The following is a 21,854-nucleotide window of genomic DNA, read 5'->3' as shown; positions in this document are numbered from 1 at the left end:
GAAATTATTCTTAATCTTGGTTTGTTATTTTCCAGGTGATGCTTGCCATTTCATAATCTCTATGAGAATATAAAATTTTTCTGTGTGTGGTTTTGTCCATTAAGGATTATGTTTAAATCTAAAATTCCTTTAGATATAAAAAATGTACTTGGACCCTTGCTTTATCTACAGAATAATAAACTTCTAAAATAAAATACTCTCTTTCTGACTCCAGCAATTTGTCGCTCAAGGATTTCCTGAGCTTGACATTTAACAACCATGTATTCCATGAAATTCTCCAGTCTCCTCTTCATCTCACTTGTTTCACACATGCATGCAGTTCCACACCTTGGACTTGTTCAGTGAAGAGGTGCCTGCTGGTGCTTGCTTTGAACCTGCCATCCATTAGGTTCCATTCATGGTCTATACTTCTTATATGTGAAGAGGTGATGAGCAATCAGTCCCAATCCACCTTTTATTTGCTTCTTATGATTTTATAAAGCTTTGTCATACTTCCGCCCGGCTGAGTCCTTTCCAGGCACGAGAGCCCTAGCTACTTGGCTGCTCCATGTGTGGCAGCTGGTGCACACGCCTTTGTTACTGCTGCCACTCTCCGTACCTCTCCCAGCTGCATTGTATCTGTTCTCGAGACTAGGGACTCACCTGCACGTAGGATTCAAGATGCAGCGTGGGTTTACACTGTGGCAAAGCTCTGTGCTTTTTCTAATCTTCATTCCTTACCTAATAATTCCTATAATTTTATTTGCTACTTCAACTGCTACTGAGCAGTGAGCTGATATATTCCTAGTTCTTACACCTATTGTAACTTCCAGACTTTTCCCGTGGTGACGGTGGTCATCTCAGAAACTCTCATTTTATATACTTGGATGTTTTTCCCCTCATTTATGAAGAATCACTTACTCTTGGCTATTTTGAATCTGCCACATGCTAGTTTCATCTGATATCCTCTATTTCTTGTATTGGAGAAATCTGAAGAACCGGTAGACCTCAAAAAATATGTTCCATTTATTACATTATCCTTTTTCTCTATTGTCTTGTTTAAGAAACAAGTCAAACTAATGCATTCCACAATGATCGGATGGTCAAACTGTGAGTAATTTTTAGAAATCTTTTAGGATATTTTTTTAAAAGTCAATTCAAGAACATTGTTATGCATCTCATAGAAGTGGCAGGAGATAATATTGGAAGAAGTCATCTCCATGCTCCTTAATAGAATCCCTCAAACAGGTATAGGACAGAGTATGTGCTGATGTGTTACCCTAGATTAACAGCTTTGAGGCAAGAGAATTTGCTTGAAAGCTTTAAAGGACTGAATGGGACACTACTGAGAGAGTGAATTCTCCCAAACATAGCTGAGCCTGGCACAGAGCCACTCTAAACATCTGGTTGGACAAATGTTAAAATTTCTAGCTTGCAAGTAATTGACTTTTAAATCAATAGAAATCTTTTATTCATTATTTTGCCTTCATTTTAGTTCTGTGAAGCTGAAATATTAGAACATAGTCAGGTAAGTTTCTCTTTTGCATGCTTCTAATACAATCTCAAAACTGGTTATATTTTGTAAAATGAAGCTTAATCCTTGATACCAATTTTTCATTTCTAAATTCCTATATATTTTTCCATCATTAATTATAACCGATTGTATTCATTAGCTACCATCATTTCCCATAAAGGAAAAGAACTAAATTAGCAATATCTAATGCATTGTAGGATGGAGTTTGCAGTGCATTTTCAACTATCACGCATAATGCACAATCTCTTTCCTCCTGACATCTTGTAGCAAGGAGACATGCCGGACTGGTGCATGCTTCCTATACTACCTCTGAGGGGAGCCATTATCCAACAGTTCTGATTAATGCCAAGGAAACCATATATCTTTGTAATCCTTGCAGGATTACATGGGCCTGATTGTACTCCTGTTTAAGTGACGTGAATCAGAAATAGTCTGCAGCCACATAGTCTGCATTGCACATTTCAACAGAATAGACGTAAGATAAGATTAAAATCTTTGCAGTGCAATCTGTTGTTTTCAGTATGGTACAAGGGTGAGAAAGAGTAAAATGAAACCACAGAGAAGAAATAACTTTCAGTTCTTTTTCATTTTAATATCTAATTGTGTGTGATTTGGTAAAACCTGTTCAGGAGAGAAGACATTCTCAGCTACTCCAAAGTTTGATCAGACATAACTATATAAATATAGAATATTACTGTTGATTTCAACATCTGTTTTAATGGTACTTTATTCATTTATCTAAAGTTGAGGGCATGTTCTGCAATTTGAAATTTCATTTTCAGCTGAAACCCTGAGTAACAAGCATCATTTTTAAGAGCATAATTTCATTTGGAAAGATGGAGGGGAGGTGAAGGAGGTGGAGGAAGAGAGATGAAATAATTCAATGAACAGATGGGGAAATGGTATAGAATCATTATTGGCATGTTATGGCTGGTGTTGGCAAAGAAAATATCCCATGACTTCATGCATTTTGCATTGCTGTCTAGCCTACTGGAGTTTGGTTTGCAAGTGTTCTTAAGTGCTGAATTGTCCTGATATACTCTTAGGAATACAGTTTATTTTTTGAGGAGGCCAGCAGCAATAGGACTGAGAAAATATCATTCTTAATTACAGTGCTCTGAGAAGCACTGTCTAAAAAACTCTACACGGAGTGGGCAAATGATGTAGTTCAAGGCTGCATTGTGGGTGAGAGATGAGTGAAAGCTTTTCCTGTACTTTGAACATGTGCTATTTCATGGGATATTTACTTTAAATACAGACTAAATATGTTTCATTGGTTGCAGTGAAGTCTACGGTGTACAAGACATAAAAAACATTCCTTAAAACTGGATAACTTTATATATTTGAAATACACCAGTGTTTTTCACGATATTTTCTACTTAATCTCTGTATTTTTTTATATTTTTATTTTACACCTCATAGAATGCAAATAACTGAAAAGTTAACTTTGAACAAGCTTTGGGGCACATGTTCTTCAAATGGCTCAAGAATAAGTCAAAGCAAATTTTTTCATCTTCACTGTGTAGATCCTGCTGACTCTTAACCAGGCTCAATAACAGTGTGACAATGCCAAGAAGTGCTTGCTGAGATCCTACTGTCATCTTTAGCTTATACTAAAGTTAAGATAAAAGTCAGGACAAGGACAAAAATAGGAATGGAATAGTTGGCGTAGTTGGTACTTCTTTTCTTTTTTTCTCAGGAAGGTTTTTTTCTTCTTAATGGAGGAGAGTCAAAACAGCAAAGGTAATGGTGTCATTTCATGCCCCCCCGCCCTTCCTTATTTCAGATGTGCAGGGCAGACCCCGAGCAGACTATGGGTTCTAGCTCTTGCCTTCTATTCTGAGACTCTTAACAATGGTGCAAATTGTGGGGTTTTGCGGGGAACAGAGGCACTTATGGATTGCAATTTGGACTGAGACCACTACTAGATCATTGCACACAGACTTCCAAAAAAAATAGAATCCCCAAAACCCAATCATATGATAACTTCTGGCTGAACTTCTGCCCAACTTGAACTGGAGTCAAACCTTGCTTTAGCTAAACTAATTCTCCCTTGGTCTTTGCTTTCAAATAAAGCAGTTGTTATTTTTGTTTTGTTTTTTTCCCTATTAAATGAACAAATCTGCTTGGGATGTCCTTAAACCTCCATGCACTGATTCACTCCAAAGTAATAGTAGATGGATGACTTAGACAAATGATCTGAGTTACTGATTTCATGGCTGGAGAGAGTGAGTAAGAAGTGCTCTCTGTCCCTTGGGTGTCATACAATGCTTTACCATATCTCCATTAACATCCCAGTGAATGCGCTGATTACCGCTCTGGATTCTCTATTTAATAAACTGTATGAAACTCTGCCAGAAAAAAACAAAAGAGTAGTTTGTCTAATCTGTTTTTATATTGGCACAGTAAGCCATTTTTTCTAATCAGCTGATTTGAAGTGAAATGAGGGGACAAGTTTCACTTGAATTGCGTTGAACTGCCTCTTGCTTACAACTATACAGCTCTTTGCTGACAGCTTGTGCACTCAAAATTTGGGCAAGATTTGCATGGCCCAACACCAAAATAACATATTACAGTAGTTTTTTTGAGTGCTTGAAAGGCATGGCAATGACCTAAGACTAGCATTTCATCCAAACCTAAAGATCTGTTCCAATATATTCCAGTCAATCCTTACCTTGGGATTTAGGACTAGAGGCAGGGATTCAAAGTCTGCTTTTATTTATGAACATTGTGTGGGAGACCTGCAGAGTTTAGAGCAGAATAACTTGCAAGTCTATAGGGATAAACGTGCCATGTGGTTCTGGGAGAATCCTGATGGTTTTCTCAGATAACTGTTTCTATATCCACAAATCCATACATTGCTTCACAGCTGCCTTGCCATGAGACATATCAGGGGGAGAAGCTAAATATCAAAAGACCTAAAAATTTAAGCTGTAATAAAATAGATATATGTCAGCACTAAATTCCAGCCAAAACATATTGGCTTTTACCAAATTTGGAGAGGAAGACACTGCACTTCAGATTGCAAACAATATTTTGGGGGAATGATGAAGATTTTACTGTAAAGTCACATGCTTGCAAATTGCCTAACAAAGCTCTTATTATTTCTCTTCTGTTTTTTTTTCATGGCATGGAAATTGAGGTTGAGATGCTCTTTTAATTCTTAAATGTTGAGATAGGTGTCATGGTTTAACCCCAGCCAGCAACTAAGCACCATGCAGCCACTCGCTCACTCTCCCCACCCGGTGGGATGGGGGAGAGAATAAAAAAAACACCCCAACTCATGGGTTGAGATAAAGACAGTTTAATAGGACAGAAAGGAAGGAAAATAATGATAATTATAATTATAATAATAGTAATAATAATAGTAATAATAATATGACAATAATAATACTAAAAGAATTAGAATATACAAAACAAGTGATGCACAAAGCAATTGCTCACCACTCGCCGATCAATGCCCAGTTAGTTCCCAAGCAGCGATCCACCCCTCCCGGCCAACTCCCCCCTGTTTATGTACTGGGCATGATGCCATATGGTATGGAATATTCCTTTGGGCAGTTTGGGTCAGCTGTCCTGGCTGTGTCCCCTCCCAGCTTCTTGTGCCCCTCCAGCCTTCTTGGTGGCTGGACACGAGAAGCTGAAAAATCCTTGACTTAGTATAAACACTACTTAGCAACAACTAAAAACATCCGTGTGTTATCAACATTATTCTCATACTAAATCCAAAACACAACATTATATCAGCTACTAGGAAAAAAATTAACTCTATCCCAGCCAAAACCAGGACAATAGCTAACAGAAAGATTTGGCCTCCAATTCAGAGTGGGACAGGTGGTGTGGATTTATCTGGTTCCTATTGAAGAGTGCTTCCAGCAGCTGCTGAAATGGAACGCAAGCAAATGAAGCTTGAAATGGAGAAATAGCTTAAGCCCAAATTTGTAACCATTTTGTTTCTTTTCCTTGCTAACTCAAAGATGTATCTTGCCAACTTTTCAAAAGTGTTATACATCTGCATGAAACATATGTATTTGCTGATTCAAGTCATAAATTGTAAACACCCCAAGCCATGAAGCAAAAGGAGGCAGTAACTTTTACAGTGTTGCCTAACAAAGCACTATTCCATTTTTAACAGAGCAAAAGGATGGGGGGAAATCTACTACCAGCTGAATGGACATGTCCTGAGCAAGCCAAATAGTTTTCTATCAAATTGGGCAGATGTAAACTATCTTGTATATTGTTTAGCTTCACCTACTGGCACATTTATTACCTTAGTACAGGTATACAAAGGCCTCTATTAAACTAACCTGCTAAGAGTGTTACGGCTTCCCAGGTATTGTTTCCTCCTCCCTCTCATTCCTTCTGTTCCTTTATCTTCATTCTCTTCTACTTGATCATTAAAAACAAAGGGCAAGAAGTGAAAATAGTAAAAGAAAATGGGAGGATGAATGAAGAAAGGCAAGAAGAAAATGCAATAATTGTTAAATCAAAACCTGAAAAGTATTTGGTTTCAATACCTTCAGGTTTTTTGAATTTCTCATTGAGATGTTAAAAAATGTAGAGTAAACATGAAGTTTTTAGAATTTTTCTTGAAACATACTTGCCATTTTTCACCCAGCACTGCTGCCAACTTTCTGACTGTGTAGTACAAACAGCTTTTCAGCTACTCCTACAATGGTGCATTCAGAAAAAGATGCATGTGCTAATGGCACCTGCACAGCCACTCATTTATGGGAGTCAAGGAGCAAGTGAACATGCCAATCAGATAATATATGCAGGTTGGATAACTATATATCTAACTGCCTGCCTGTGTGTGGTACTGTAGCTAAGAGAAGGCAGTGGGGTGACACGGAGGCTGATATGTTCTCCAGGGTACAACCATTTTGTCCATAACAGGAAATTGGTTTTGCAATACTAATGTGTAATTTACATTATCAGTATAGTATAAAATAAGTTGTTAACCTTCTGAGTTGCAGATTCAAAAAAAGAAAAATTAGTCTGAACCGGCATGTTTCTCAGCATCAAGTGTATCTCACTCTTTTTCTTGTAATATAAATATAAGAAAATCTTTTAATATATATAGTTATCTGCTTGCATTAAAGAAATATTGTGTGTGTGTATGTGTATGTATATGTATATCATATCTATATGTGTGTATGGTAAGTATATTTCTTTAATGCAAGCAGATGACTACAAAGAAAATGTTCATCTCTGATACTGAAAATATTAAGGCCGAAGGGATATTGGCTAGACACACTATTAGATCTGTGAAATAATTCTTGCTACCAGTATTTCTAATGAAGACCATCTGCAAATAGCTTTATTTTTGGTTCCAAAAAAGAATTCAAATTGCTTTTAATCCAGCTGAACTTTTGAGGGATCAGCTATTATGTTCTCATTACTCCTTTCACTGACAAATAACTTTCAGGAGCAACTCCCTCATTGAATCAGTTCACTAAGCAGAATATTCCATTTCATAAACGAAAAAACAAACACCAACCCCCCCCCCCCCCAAAAACACAAAACCAAACCACAAAACTCCCGAAATCAAACCAACCTTCTACCTCACTATCAATTCAGCTTAAAATTGTCTGATTTTATTTAGTGTGCAGTTTTAACTAATAATAATCATTTAGAGAATGTAGGCTTCTCGATAGAATATTTTACCACTTTTTTCACACTGATCTGAAAAAAATAACTGGAAGAATCCAAAAAATATTTGTAGTGTTTCTGATTGATTCATTATTACCTTTTAGGAATTTACTAAATGATTTTCATTTTGTTTGGAGAAAACGTAAGTAAAATTAGCAAATGAGTGTATGATGCATATGGAAAAAACAACAAAAAGTCTGTACACATTTTCATTCAGACTTTAAGGAAACTTAACTTACTTTTTCACCAAAGTGCTTTCTGGATGCTCCAGAACTGTGTTCTTTATTGCAGATTATATCCTTGTATTGATTCATTGTAAGCAAAGGAAATGTGGCATTGCGATAGAGTGTATATGAAACGTGAGAGTATCAACTGATGGCACATTTGGCTTTTGCTGCGCAGCTAACCTCCCATGTTCTCAATTCTGTGTCACTGAAATAGGAAATATAGAAATATATACCCAGAGGTACAATGCTCCTTCCTTAAGTCTGTGCCCATTTTCAGGCAGGAGGTCTGACTAAATGGTTATTATAGCCCCTTTTGGATTAAGATCCAGAAATGTTAGCTGCTAGCACTAAAATATTATTTATAGACTTACAGTGGGTTTCTAATTCATTCAGCATTAAAAAAAAAATAAAACAGCCTTGGTATTTCTGTATGGAGGGCAATGTTGTCATCTAATGGAAAATGGAATACCCCACTGAAGTAAAAATGAAGTTACAATGATGTACTCAAGCTGAAGATTCTTCTACAAGATTGAACATTCAAAATCAATATTTCTATTACTCATTACTGCAATCCCCTGCTAGAGTGTTCCTGATAATTATCCCCAGTAAGCGCAATAGAGAATGGAGAAACACCCTGTTTCAATCTACCTTGCAGGTCCATAAATCCTCTCTGCAGTTTTCCAGGAGTGTCTATGCTGCATTCTGCCTGGTGTGCCTTTGGACAGTATCTACTCTACATTTCTCATCTATGCTTCCCCCTCTCATTCACCCAGCAAGAGATTTCTAGTAACAGCCCTGCCTGACTTGACTGTGTCATTCATGCCTTGCCACTCACCATGCTGTCTCCCTGGAGGGAGCTAGGGACTTGGTCCAGAAATCCTGGAGATCAGCAACGTGGTGTGGCACGGTTCAGCCTGCTGGAAAGCTGGGAGGAGAGAGCCCTGCAGTGTGCATGCATGTGTGAGAATGTGGGAGCTGAGATCCACCCCAGGCCACTGTGCTGGGAGACAAAACACAAGTCAAGAACAGGCACATATTTCTTGTAAGAATCAGAAAAAAAATGCTGTGACAGGTGAAGTAAGTACCTTTGCTTCCCTCATTTGTGTGCAAAGAGCAAACCCTTAGTGCCAGCCCTGAAGACCAACATCTGCAGGTCCACATTTCCCATGGCTGCCTAGAAGCCTCCCATCACATTAGACCAAGGAAATGCTAAACAGCCTTGGAATATTTGGGGTCAGAAACCAGACCGTGCTATTCTACAACAGCTGAGCTATGTGTGTCTGAACTGCTTCCCCTGGCTTTGTTAACTATTTCCTGGCCTGGGAGAGAGACATATCTGTGGGTTTGTGTGGGGTTATTCGCCCTGGAGGTCCCCTAACGCATCGCAGCATTGTGGCTTGGTGCTGCAGCGAGAGAGAGGAGCCGTGGGGCCATGCAGCGCTGGGAATCCATTGTACCTAGTGGGGACTAGCCCCGCCACAGCAGTAACAGGTACCATTGCCCAGGCCAGCCTCTGTATTTCACTGGGCTGTGCACAGGCTGGCACATGGTGGCTGAGTAGAATAACTACTGACAAAATAACGTTGCGTGAATGTGTGTACTAGGTGCAGGCCAGCAAGACATAGGGTGATTGGTGCCTGCTGTACTGGGTTTCGTATGTGACTGTTTGCTAGGCAGATGTAGGTCGTCTGACAACCTTGAACTTGGTATTTCATTGGCAGTGGTGGAGCAGAGTCTTCAAGTAAGGGTGAGAATTCAGAGATTAGAGGGAAGCAAGGAAGGATATATTGCTTTTTTAACACAAAGAGCAGGCCTGCTGCTGCTCTGGAGCTTTCCACTCTCTTTGTAGGTTAAGGGAGGCTCTGGTTTCTTCAGGGCTCTCCCCAGATGCAGGGCTAGTGTGGGACCTCATGCCCTGGCAGGAAGGATGCATGTTGTGCCCACTGAGGAGATGCATGTCATGCCTACTGAGGATGAGGTGTGCATGTGCCATGGCATTTTTGAACAGTATGTGAGAGCATGGAAATTATTGTACACAGTGGTGCAGGGTCTGTCTCCTGTCTTATCGGATATACACTGGCAGACCAGGAAAATTCCTGGGGATCATCCACACTGGTGAGCATACAGAAAAAGAGGTTTCCTCCCTGGGATTTCAGCTAGGGCATGGTACTGTGTGCAGAAAGAACGGGACACTGTGTGCATTGTAGAGAATTTAGCCTCAGGGGAGCTAACAGGGATGCTGTGACAGGACACTGTAGACACAATGACTTATATTTCCAATCAGGATTAATAATTGTTCAGGCCATCAAACATAAATAGCTGGTGTTTAGACAAATGAATTTTATATCAAGCTTCGGTCATATGTATTCACGCGCTGCCACATCAATTCAAAGCAGGATGAGAGCCATCAAAGGAGCAATAGGTTAAGGGCAATCTGACCTGATGGGTCCTGGGAAAAGTGTAGGTTTCAGTGCTGAGTACACAAATCAGCCATGCTAAGCCTGCATGGGAAAGGAATGGTCAGAATATGTTGCTCATCAGTATGGCATGAGAGGAGTCAGTTTAAAGTTTGTGCACGCACACATCAGACACATGCATACTCTTGTGTGTTCTGGGGTTGATTTGTTTGCTGATGTGCTTGCTGGCTATATTAGCAACACCATGCCTCAAAGTGTCTGGATCAGTTGCTATCACTGAACCAATGATAACCAGGTACAGAATTTTGTTTCTATGGGGGAGATGGATGCCATAGGGACAGAAATCACAGATCTACAATCCATTGAAAGAGGCAGTGGAGGGTTCACTGTCCCTGATAGCCCTCCTCCCTGGCAAGCTGACCACTCAGTCCGGAGGTCTGACACTTATTTTCCTTTCCCTGCCTCTGAGTCACACAGATTCTTTCCCACTGTGATTAGGTGGGAAGCACACTGCCTGGGCTGACATGACACTTGTACAGGTGGCACCTCTTACTTCATGTTGTTCGTACTCATATTGGCTCTAGAAGAACCTTTGGCAAAAGCCATCAAATATGTACCTTACTAGAGAGAACGGAGTGCAAAATGCAGCTATGAGATAAGCTAAAATGTATATAGTAAATGAGAGAAGTGTCTTTTACAGCAGCATAACTCACAGGTACAAAACTACCTATTGGATATGCTTGTGAAGTCATTGGAGTCGCATATACAGCACAAACTGAATGTGAAAATTTGGCCCAGACGTGTATATCTCATCTTTGACTTTTAGAATCCCATGGAATTAAACTCTAAAACATTTCAGTACTTCTGTTAATGAACAAAAGTTAGCATTTTTGTTAGTCACAGTTCTAAACAAATTACAGATGGTTCTGATGAGATATTTCAAACTCCTGATTTTTAGAGTAAAAAACCCATGAGTAGCATGAAAAGTGGATTGTCCCCTCCATTCTCTATCCCATTTAGTAAAAAGCTTGCCAGAGCTCAGACAGGCTGCCAAGATTGCAAAAGCTAAACAATTCACAAATGTGGGCACAACACCTGTGCCTCTGCAGTCCAGGCGAGGCATTGGCATCCCACTTGGAGGGAAAGCAAGAGGAAACCATTGCTGACTCAGAGACAGGTGGAGGAACAAAGCAGTGGCTTTGGCTTAATCATGGAATTGACTGTAAAGGAAAATTTTTATTGCCAAAGGATACACTCCATTTGTGATCAGCTCCACTGTTCTTGGCTAAAAAAATAAATATTTCTCCTTGATGTTCCATTGACTTATCAGCATATGAGTGGAGCCTTCTTCTGGTATTGGCACAGTTAAGAGAACCATCTTACTAGGCCTGCTCCAAATGCCGCTGCAGTCAACCAGATAGGAAAAAAGAGTTAGTCACTGAAGAGCCATCACACTGAAACACATAGCATTTGTTACTGGTCTGAGTTATGACTCAGACTAATGGCTAAGAAAAGGCTCCATTTCCCATTGCTCCTCAATTATTACTTTTTATAAGAAACATTAAAAATTGTCCTGTTTCAACTTCTTGAATCAGAAAGCTTTTGTTTCCTTTAAGCTGGAACTTTTTACAAAAGTAAAATGTTTGAAATCTTAGCAAATTTAGACATAAAATTATTAAAGACAGATCAGCATTGTAACAAGATATTACAAAATTATTGAAATTGAATGTTTCATCCGCACTCAGTTTACACATTTTTCAGATTTTCAATTTGTGGAAATTATTGGGATTTTTGTCTTTCATCCTGACCTGAGAGGAAAAAATGCTAGCAGCTCAGAACTATCTGCAGTAGCAGAAGGGAGTTTCCTATTCTGCTTCAGTCCCATTTGGTTGCTCTCTGTTGTGAAGTTGTTTGCTAAGGGCCACTTATTCCTGTAATTTATAAAGGCCTTCTAATGGAAGAGATGGGATGAGGCAATGGAAGTTGGTAAGTACTTCCTGAGTAAGAAGACCAAAGCAGCTCATAACTTGTGTCCCCCGCTTCCCTTCTGCTCTATTCATTCCCCAAACTGGCATTATTTCTTGTATTTTTATTGGGCAGAGACAAGCAAAACACCTTGCTAATACACAAATCTCAGAGACCTTAATGAAGGGCTGGTTAAAATTCCTGCAGACTAGGTTTCAAAACATAAGAATATTTTTGAATGCAATTAAAAATCTTAATAGATTTCCCAAAGCCAATCCAGAATAAAGAACATTCTTCTTTGGCAACTTGCAAATAATGGAGAAAATTCTGACCACAATGTCTCTGAAGCTATCCCTAGAGTCAAACTGGAATTTTTATTGCTGCATTGCCTTTTTAGTCATGCCACTTTTTAGCACTTTTAGTTCTAGAAGTAAAGGATAAGTCTATGAGCAAAAGTTTCTGATGCAGTTAGAAGCAGTTTATTCAGCCCGTGTTGTTTATGAACTGCAGGCCATTCCATTTCTTTCAAACCTCTGCATTGCTAAGGTTTCCAGGAAGTTGTTCAATGCTATGCCATATATTATCAAGTAATTTTACATGCTGCACTAAGGGCGGCTATCATTCCATGCTGGTGGAACTCATCCACGTTTGTGTTTAAGGGCCTCTGTCAGTGACTGCACAGTCACATAACTATAATGATGCAGGTGGAATTACTCCAAATTAAAGACATGGCCAGCCAAAAACACATCGTAGCTCAGATACCACAAACTTACCTCATCAGCAAATGAGTTCCAGTAAGACAAGATTAATTTTGTAACAATTTACATCTGATGCTGTATAAATGCATCAATCAGACATTACGTCTTAAGACCTCCAAATTGGGGTTCAACAAGTGTGTTGTTAAAATAGATTCATCTTTATCTCCCTTCCAGAGAAGAGTCTGGGCAAAGTTCTTAGTTTTCTGTCAGATTACTTCACTGGAGACAAGTATAAGCTGTTATAATTGCTAGTATGAGCACTGTAAGAATGGAAGAGCCACTGACAAGCACACCACCCCGCACCTGCATCCTGCACAGGCAGTGAGGTGCCTGTTCTCAAATGCTTACAGTCTAACGGGACAGCCAAAACAAGACAAGGAAAGCAGGGACAAAGAGTGGTGAAGGACTACCATCACTAACATGGCAAGTCATGGCTGAACTAGAAACAGGTGGCACGTGTCCTTGCAACCAGCCCAGCAACTTATTATTTCTATGCCATATAACTGCCGAAACCAATTAGCCCTGTATACGTACATTTCAGCTGTTACTCCTTAAATTTGGACTTTTCTGCATTATCATGCATGCAACTGTGATTAGGGATTTGTAAGACTTGCCAGGCTCAGAAAATTGTAGTGTGGTTGAGATAAGTCTCCTTAAAGTCTATGTGTTTATGAGCTGAAAAAGATTTAAAACATTGCTATCTCTTTTTGAGCACAGATACAGAAATATTAGAAAGCAAAAAATTATTCTTTGGTTGGTTAGCACCATTAAATCTGCAAACACTGTCATTTCTGTCTAGGAATAGGAGTAACAACTACCGCCCTCTCTTTCCTGCTCCTCATAAATCTGAATCCTATGTCCTGTGAGTGAGCATGTACTGTATAAATAAAGGGGACATAAATTTCCCAAGTTCTCTACACAGAATATTTTGCTCCTGTATTAAAGTCAATAATAGCCTTCAAAAACCTAATCACCTGATTTCACCTTTATGCTAAGAAGTGCCCTTTCCAGTTACCAGAATCTAAACATGGTGTTTAAGACCTTGTATCAGAGTAAAGGAAGTCAAAGGAAAAAAACCAGTAAGCTCTGCTTTAGGTCCTGCTGATCAGTATCAATATTTTGAATTACACCTAGAAGAGACTGATTCCCTGAGCTCACACGTATTTAGTTCCTAGAAGTATACATGGACATTTACAAACACTCCCCAAAAGATACCAAGAGACAAAGCACTTGCAGGAAAGTCTTAGATGAGTAACCTCGGTTTCAAAATTACATATGCTTACTATTATCCCCTGAGTTCAGACGGCAAAATATTAAACAGGAAAACCAATCTGTTCCCTCTCTGACCAAGACTAGCACTTTGGTGTGGTTCAGGAGGATTTTTGCCTATGTGTATGCACATTATAAATGTCTTGTCTTGGTGTGTACATGTATATTTGCACATGTGACATATATGCATGCACATACCAATGTGTGTGTATACAAAAAGTATGTGCTACATATATTTGCAGTATCTATTTTGCATACACTTTGTGGTGGGGTTTTTTTGGTTTTTTTTTTTTTTTTAAACCCCTTATCAGCTTTTTCCATTCCAGCTGGCTATGACATCCACATTTTTGTTTTCAGGAGTCCAAGGACCAGTACTGAAAGATGCATGCAGAGTACAAAATGCATTTCTGGGAAGAAAGAAAAGAAGAAAAACAACATTACAAAAGCAAACTGCCTCCACCACTTGTCCCCCCATCTCCCTCAAAGAGTTCCTGGCAATCAGAGTGAGAAACGTACCACAATGCGCGCGTTTGTCATACACAAATGTCATAACGTAATGTCAAGCATATCACAGTCTTCAGAATTTTCCCTCTGGAGCTATACATACACATACCCACGCACACAGTCAGGATGTCAGTTGATACTGTGATTACAATTATCATAAGCCCTGACTTGGATGCACTCTGTCTCAGAAGTTTGACGGGCCAGGCTACAGCTTGGAGAGCTGTGTTCCAGTACACTGAGCGCACTGTAACAGGGCTTTCGGATGTGAATCAGGCTACAGCAGATGAAGAGGTGACTTTGCTTTCTGGCTGGCTCAGCCTGCTGAGGGGAACGGTAAGGGAAGAGGGAGTCACACCTCCTCCCTCCCTTTCCCTCTTTGCCCATTCAGGCAGAAGTTGTTCCACATACGCTGCCATATACATGACTGCAGATGAAGACAGTCTGAAAAAGCAAGGTAGAAACCAGGGCATTCTCTTCACTTTTTTTGTGTATGGTTATATACCTTGTGTTGTAATTTTACCTTTCCTAAATCAAATTTCTATTAGACATTTATTTCTTATTTATTTTGGTCTGAAACTATTCATCTAAACATTTGAAATTTTCATAAATATTTTTCCTTAGACTTGACAGCTAGCCGTTACATTGATTCAGTTGTATTCTTCCTGTGAGGCTTATTTATTAACAAACTAGCTAATTATTATTAACAAACCAGGCTAATTTCATATGGACCCCACCACCACCACCTTTCTCACCAAGTATTAATGTGTGTAGGGCTCCTTCCATAATCCTGACCTCTGTGAAATAAACCCATGTCCAGTTTGCTGTAGCAGTCACCATGTTGCCTAGTGGATCATTGCTATTAAGGGGATAAATTTGGTGTCTTGGCAGTAAGCTAAAGTATGGTTTGGCAAATATATTTAGGCTTTGATGCTATGAGTTGTCCTTTCCAAACAAGAGTTTCTGGGTGGTATTTTAAAGTTATGCAGTCTGCTGCTGTTTTCCTGGATATGATAACACTGCAACATGCCTGTTTTGTTAGAGGCCGTGCTTTATGAATACTGCACATTTACTGATCTCTTCTTATGACCCTTTTTTTCCCAGAAGTGGAAATGACAACAAATGAGCTCACACTGCAAGGACTCAAGTACCTCAAGGTACCTCGGAGCACAGCCAGCCCCAGAGGGGAGCGGACCGAGCCCGCAACAGGAGCCATCAGAGGGGAATAACTCACCCTTGTCCTCTCTCGTAACTGACCCTTGGCCTTCTGGCTGGTTGGCTGCTGAGAGCCTGGAAAGGCCATTTCCACCCTCTCGGCTGAGGGCTCAGGTGCGAACCTGTGTAACTCACTGCTTTTTAAGGAGAACTTTCCTGCATTTCTGCCAGGGGCCGCGGACGGGAAGTCGGCTCCCTGGGCCCGGGCGCTCCCCGGCACACGCCACCCACAGCCCTGCGGCTGATCGCTGCCTGGGGGTTTCGGTTCAGCTCAGCACATCGTGGGCACCCGGCTGTCAGAGGAGGGTGGAGGGGGAAGGCCAGGACCCCCCGGGCTGCCCCTTCCCCTCAGAGAACCCCCACAGCAGCGAAGCAGGGCCTTCCCCCCAGAGCTCCTGCCGCCTCTGGGCCTCCTGGGCATTTGGCCTCCCTGCCAGCACCACTCGCAGGCACGACATGGACCCTCGTGTGGTCAGTGAGGAGCAGGATCCAGGAGTCCAGAATACAAATGGGAAGACCACACTGATTCCATGTTGGCATATGTTGAAATGGAGAGATGGTGGAAACGGCACCTTCTCCCACATTCAGACTCACTGCGCTTGCCTTTGTAGCTTTGGGAAACCCTTCTCACCTTTCCAATAAAACTTCCACTTGCGGTATGACAAACTTGCTCAGCTAGTCCTCAAATACTAAACACTGAAATAACTTGATTTTTTTTCTTTAAGTCCTGCCTGTTTCAATTTTGTATTCTGTCTTCTGGACAGAGGTGAGACAACATCACTCACCAAATAAGTCCTCACATATTTTGGTGTATCTGAAGTCTGCCAACAAAGGATTACAGACGTTCCTTTGCTGAGGTGAGGCAGCAGCATCTCAGGTAGAGGAGGCTGAGGTTGCGATATAGTGTGCTGGCCCGATACAGGATCTGAAACTTCAGCAGTTAATGGCAGAAATTTTGCTTCAGAGATAGACACTCAATGGAAACTTTGCTTTGCACAGCAGCAAATTTCAAACCAAAGGCAGAGAGAGGGGAGATAAGGTATTCACATGAAACCTCCCAGGAGTCAAGATAATGGCATTTCCAAATTTAAAAAAAAAAAAAAAAAAAATCAGTCTTTTTCAACCCAAATCTTCAGATTTAGGTTTAAAAGCACTCCATCAGATAAATTCAGCGTTTCACAGCAAGACAACATTTTTCATAGAAATCTACAATGAAAAAAATCAGTTTAGAAATATGGAGCTAAAGAAACCTCCATCCTCTAGTCAGTTCAAATATTCAAAATAGTCAGTTCAGGGATTAAATAATACAGGACATTTTTATGTTTCGAGCCTGTGAAATGTGAGATGCAGCCTCACTTTAGTAGCATATTGATGATCTGTGTTTATATTTTCAAAAAGCATACAAAAAATTATTTTCAAAGATTAGATGCTCTCTCCCTTTCTGGACAAAGTTTGAGCTCACATCTTGTGTAATGGTGTCTTGTGACATTTCACATGCTATTCTTAAACGTACATACATTTACAGCTGTAGAAGTGGGGGGAGAAAAATAAATTTCAATGCAAAATTTAGCACAACTCCAGCAAGATTTCTATAAGAGACCAAATCATGCCAGGATCCAGCAACTTGAATCTTCAAGGAACTCTGGGGAAGTTCTTTTCCCCATTTCTGCTGCCGCCGCTCATGAGCAACTTGATTTTCCTCTACAAAGTTCATTCCTTACTCTGCCAAAAGACTGCTGGCAAACATTTTTTTACATGAAACAGACAGTCTGTAATTAAACACTTGTAGATGGCTGAACTCAGTGAGTTATGAATGCTCTGGGACATATAAACAATCCTACAACAAGAATTGCTTCCATAATTTGAGTCAACAAAGTGAATGAGTTCTAAGCGCAATTTAATAAAGTCTGTAAGACAACATAGCTGCACTTCTCTCTCATTAAAATGGTCTTATGAAAATACTGTACTTTCACAATATCTTTTAAAAGGTGGGGAAATCAGCAAGAAAGGAACATTTTTCATGTTTTACTCAAGCTATAAGAGTTAATGTACCTCAAAGCACAGCTCAGGCTAAAGAACAAGTGTGAAACCTGTAGAAAATACCACTAATTCTTCTGGAGGCAGGATCTGAATATTTTTGCTTTTTTCCCCTCCAAATAATACCATCCCTCATTTCTGCAAATCCTGAGAGACCATTCCATTCCCACTCTTTAGTTCTGCAAGTGCTGGAACAACTTGTATTAGTAGGTCTATGGTAAGGTTGACCAGCTGCTAACTTTTTGATCATGAATTTGTCTTGTGCACCATAGAAGCTTTGCAGCAACAGATGAAAGACACAGGGAATTTTTACACTGTTTGGCTAAGTGGAGTGAAGCATTTGTGGGTTTTGTACCATGATAATACAGCTAGGTTGCTTTTTGGATCCAAGTGCCGTCTTCACATTGTGAAGATCTATCAGTGCTGGACCAGGGTATTCATCTTGGTCAGTCCTTAGCATATTTAGCAATATGTTGCATTGCACGAGCGTAAGTCTCCCATACTGATTCTAGTTTCTGAGCAGCTTTCCATCAGTTCAAAATCTGATGAGATATTGACTGCAGTCTATAGGTGTAAGTGTAAGCATAATGCACTTGCCACTCCCTAGGAAAGCAATAAGACTCCAGCCTAAGAGCACACACCAGCTCATGTGGAAGCAAGCTTAAAACAGGTTGGGAAATGTTGAATATTTGGGTTTGATTTAAAAAAAAATATTTTGACATTTCTGAACCAATTTTTTTCTAAACATATTGGTCTCTGAAAATGCCAATTTGGGATGAAAATACTTTTGAAAATATCAGCCTTTTTCCCTAGGAAGGAAATTTTGTCTGTCAACTAGCTGTACCATCCAAAACTAGTCAAGGGCAGAAATAAGTAGAAAACACATGTCCTAAATAGGTACCTCTCTGTCTATTGCTGAGCCCAAGGAGTTTAGCTCAAATGGGAACCATTTGGATTGGGCTGTTTGCCTTTTTTTTAATGGCCTAATTTTGCAGCAGTAGCCATGACTATCATAACAACCAAAACAAAGAAAAACATGGAATTGGACTCAGGATTAGTACATTCTGTCTGCCCATGAGGGCGAAGTCCAACCCAAACCTTCACTCCCAAACACACGCTAAATTTTCAGGACGTTTGACTGGGGATTCATAGCTTCTAACTCAAGTTCATCTCTGCTACCAGTAATTATATCAGATATCGTTATGACAAACAACCTGCAGGCTTCCATATTTCTCCAGCAGATTTATGTTCTACACCACCTTGGAGTTATTCAGTTACAAAGAAAGAGAGAGAAAGCGTCTTTAAGCCAAATTCTTTGTCCTCATAATTTTGGCAGCATCAGGGGCTTCTGAATTAGCTTTTGTAGTTAAGCCCAACAGCTCATTTCTGACTTTCCTTCACTAGGAGTCATCTCTGACAGTTGTTCAGTCAGAAGGAAACCTGCTTTGTCCTTTCAATCCAGTGGTAGAAGGCTCCGCTGAGTGTCTCCCTCCCTCCTATTCCTAATGCCGGGGCCTGTACAGTGCCCTGCATGTGTTTCACTGTCAGCAGCTCTGTTCAATAGTTGCAGCAGAGGACTTCTTCCCCAGCCATATACAGATATTTACATTCCTTGTTTATTAATGCACTGAATAGCAGCCAGAAGAATAAAAGTGTATGACTCACCATCCTGCCTGATCTTTCCTTAAGGTAAGGAAATGCTTTTTCTGCCTATCAAGTAAAAAGAGAGAGAATATGAAAGAACAACAAGCAAAACAGAGTAGGCATGACACAACTATGTATGGGTCCGTGAAAGTAAATGTGCTAATATTATATTACCTCCTTTCTAAAGGTTCAGGCTTTGAGCTTGGACACACACAGCTTTAAAATTTCCCAACATTGCAGATGAGGGTGATAGGCAACGGACCTTCTGCTTGGGAAGGAGCCTGCTCTCTCCCCTCCCTTCCACTCCTTCAAGGCCTTTTGCAAGGTAGTTTTTTAGTTACCTCTGTTGCTGTTAGATTAATCCTTTCACCTCCACCTGTTGGGCCTCTTTGCTTTCTTCTCCCACTTGAAATAATAAGTATCTTTGAATAAGGCTTTCTTGTTTTACAGTAGGGTTAGTGTTTGGACTGGGGAAATACTTTAGGCAGAAGATTATTGCTAACAATCCTTATTTTCTGAAAGAAAAGTAGGCTGTTTCTTGGCAGCACCATCTGTGAGAAATGGGATCCTCCCAAACATTTGGGAAAAATCCCTACTGCCAGCTCCCACACATCACATTATTTTTCCTTCTGTATTGTGTCATCTCTTAAACCAATAACTAAATGTGAATATGTAGAAACCAACAGAGTCAACTGCAAACCTTGCTTATGTACTCACCTTCGTGGATGTGAGGGCCACAGCACTGCCAAAGTGCCAGGAAGCTGGAGGCACACGTGCCTCGCTGAGGTGCCCCAATATGGGACTCTGGGGATGTCCAGGTATCATACATGTATGTAATAGCCTGGCACTGCTAGACTATTTTTATCTGCTGAAAGCTGTAGGAAGAGGGTTTATTACATGTGGGAAGAGTGATGCTTTAGATGACAAATCTCAGCCAGGTCTGAGATGGTTCACAATTCAGAGTAAAATGCAGGATGATATTAGCTGTATCCCTGGCATCAGCACGTTGAGCTTGTAGTACAACGCAGAGCTGAACGTGCTGACCTCTTTAAAGAAAAGGCTGCTACGCAGTGTTTCTGGACATACCGTTTGATACTCTTTTCTTCCACTCTGTGCATAAGTTATTTCTTTATTTTCAAGGAACAAAGGGAAGTAAGCGATGAGTTTTTGAAGCTTGAAACATGTGAACTATGTGCGAGGGAGAGAGATGATGGACACAACCACAGCATAGCCTGTTCCCTCTCAGCTCTCTCCCCTCCAGCTTAAAAACCACTCAAAAAAATGAAAAGGAACTGCAAGTGCTTGAGGTACCATGGAGTGAAAAGACCAATTTTTCATTGAATTCATTTTCTATGCAGAATTTGAAGAAAAAAATGGAAATTAAATATTTGGAAGAAAGGCAAGTTCTTTTCGGCCCTCCTGAGAAATAGGAAAAAATGGAGCTTGAACTTCTTGCTTGGAAATGCCTCTTCTGTGAGGGATCAGAGAAAATTTTAAGGGACAAATTGGAGCTGTGATGGATGACTTGTGGTTGTGACTTTTCAGTGGAGAGGGCGAAAGGATGTTTTTAATTTCAGGTTCATGGAAAAATCTCATAAAAGAAGGAAAAGAGTGGTAAACATTAACATGAAATGACTCAGGGGATTTAAAATGCAATGCATAGCCTAAAAATGTGACCAATAACAACCAGGCAGACAAACTATAAATATAAGTAGTCATGAGAAGCTGGCCTGATATAAATGGCTTTAGGAATCAGAGAGGGAAAAGTACATTACATTCGAGGTGTTGAACCCAAGTCCTAAATAAATGCTTGATATACTCACAGGGTTACATATTTCTGTTACTATTTTTATCAATTTCCTTTCCAGAAGAGTCTGTTCTGGACAGCATGTCTGACCTCCTGCATAACTCAGGCCGTACAGTTTCACCCAGCCATTTCTGCATCAAATCCAAAAACCCACGATTGAATTAGAGCCTATCTTTCACAAGGGCAGGACATCTTGCGTAGAAGACTCCAGCTGATGGTTAGCAGAGCTGTGGCCAGTTGTATTTGCTGTTAAAAACTTCCGTTCTCTTTGCTTCAGCTGCCAGCCATTGGGCCTTCATATGCCTTTGACTACTAGATTTAAGAGCTCTTTAGTCTCGATTATTGACCTGTCTTTTCAATGTCTTATGCCTGGCTCTCCATATTCCATTGACAGAATGTAAATGCCAGTGCAGAGTAGGTTATGGGAGGAGAAACCTCCTCTGTTCACACGGATGTTGTCCATGGTTTGGCACTCTGCAATATCTGGTTCAACAGACAGATAAAGTAAGCTGCAGAAGGTGATGGTTTGAGGAATAGAAATGTGGTGCATAGAAATGTTTTCCCTACTTAAATGTGACCCCCATGAGAATTAGTGATGTTTCTGGAACAAGAAAGACCTTCCCTATATACTTACTTTATATGAAACTTAGCTGATCATGATTATTTAAAATCAATAATTTTAACTATTTAAAATCAGCGAGGGGATTTTATTTCTTTGACAATCTATACTACACACCTATCTGCATGCATATAATTAAAAAACAACTTTTAAAGATCAGTGAGAGAAGGAAAGATTTGTCCAGGTCTAAACATTTTGTGTTCAGACTTGTTTAAAAATTTAGTGGTAAC

This window comes from Gymnogyps californianus, chromosome 5 (assembly GCF_018139145.2).
Source record: "Gymnogyps californianus isolate 813 chromosome 5, ASM1813914v2, whole genome shotgun sequence".
Classification (NCBI taxonomy): domain Eukaryota; kingdom Metazoa; phylum Chordata; class Aves; order Accipitriformes; family Cathartidae; genus Gymnogyps; species Gymnogyps californianus.
Note: the sequence above shows the minus strand (reverse complement) of the source record.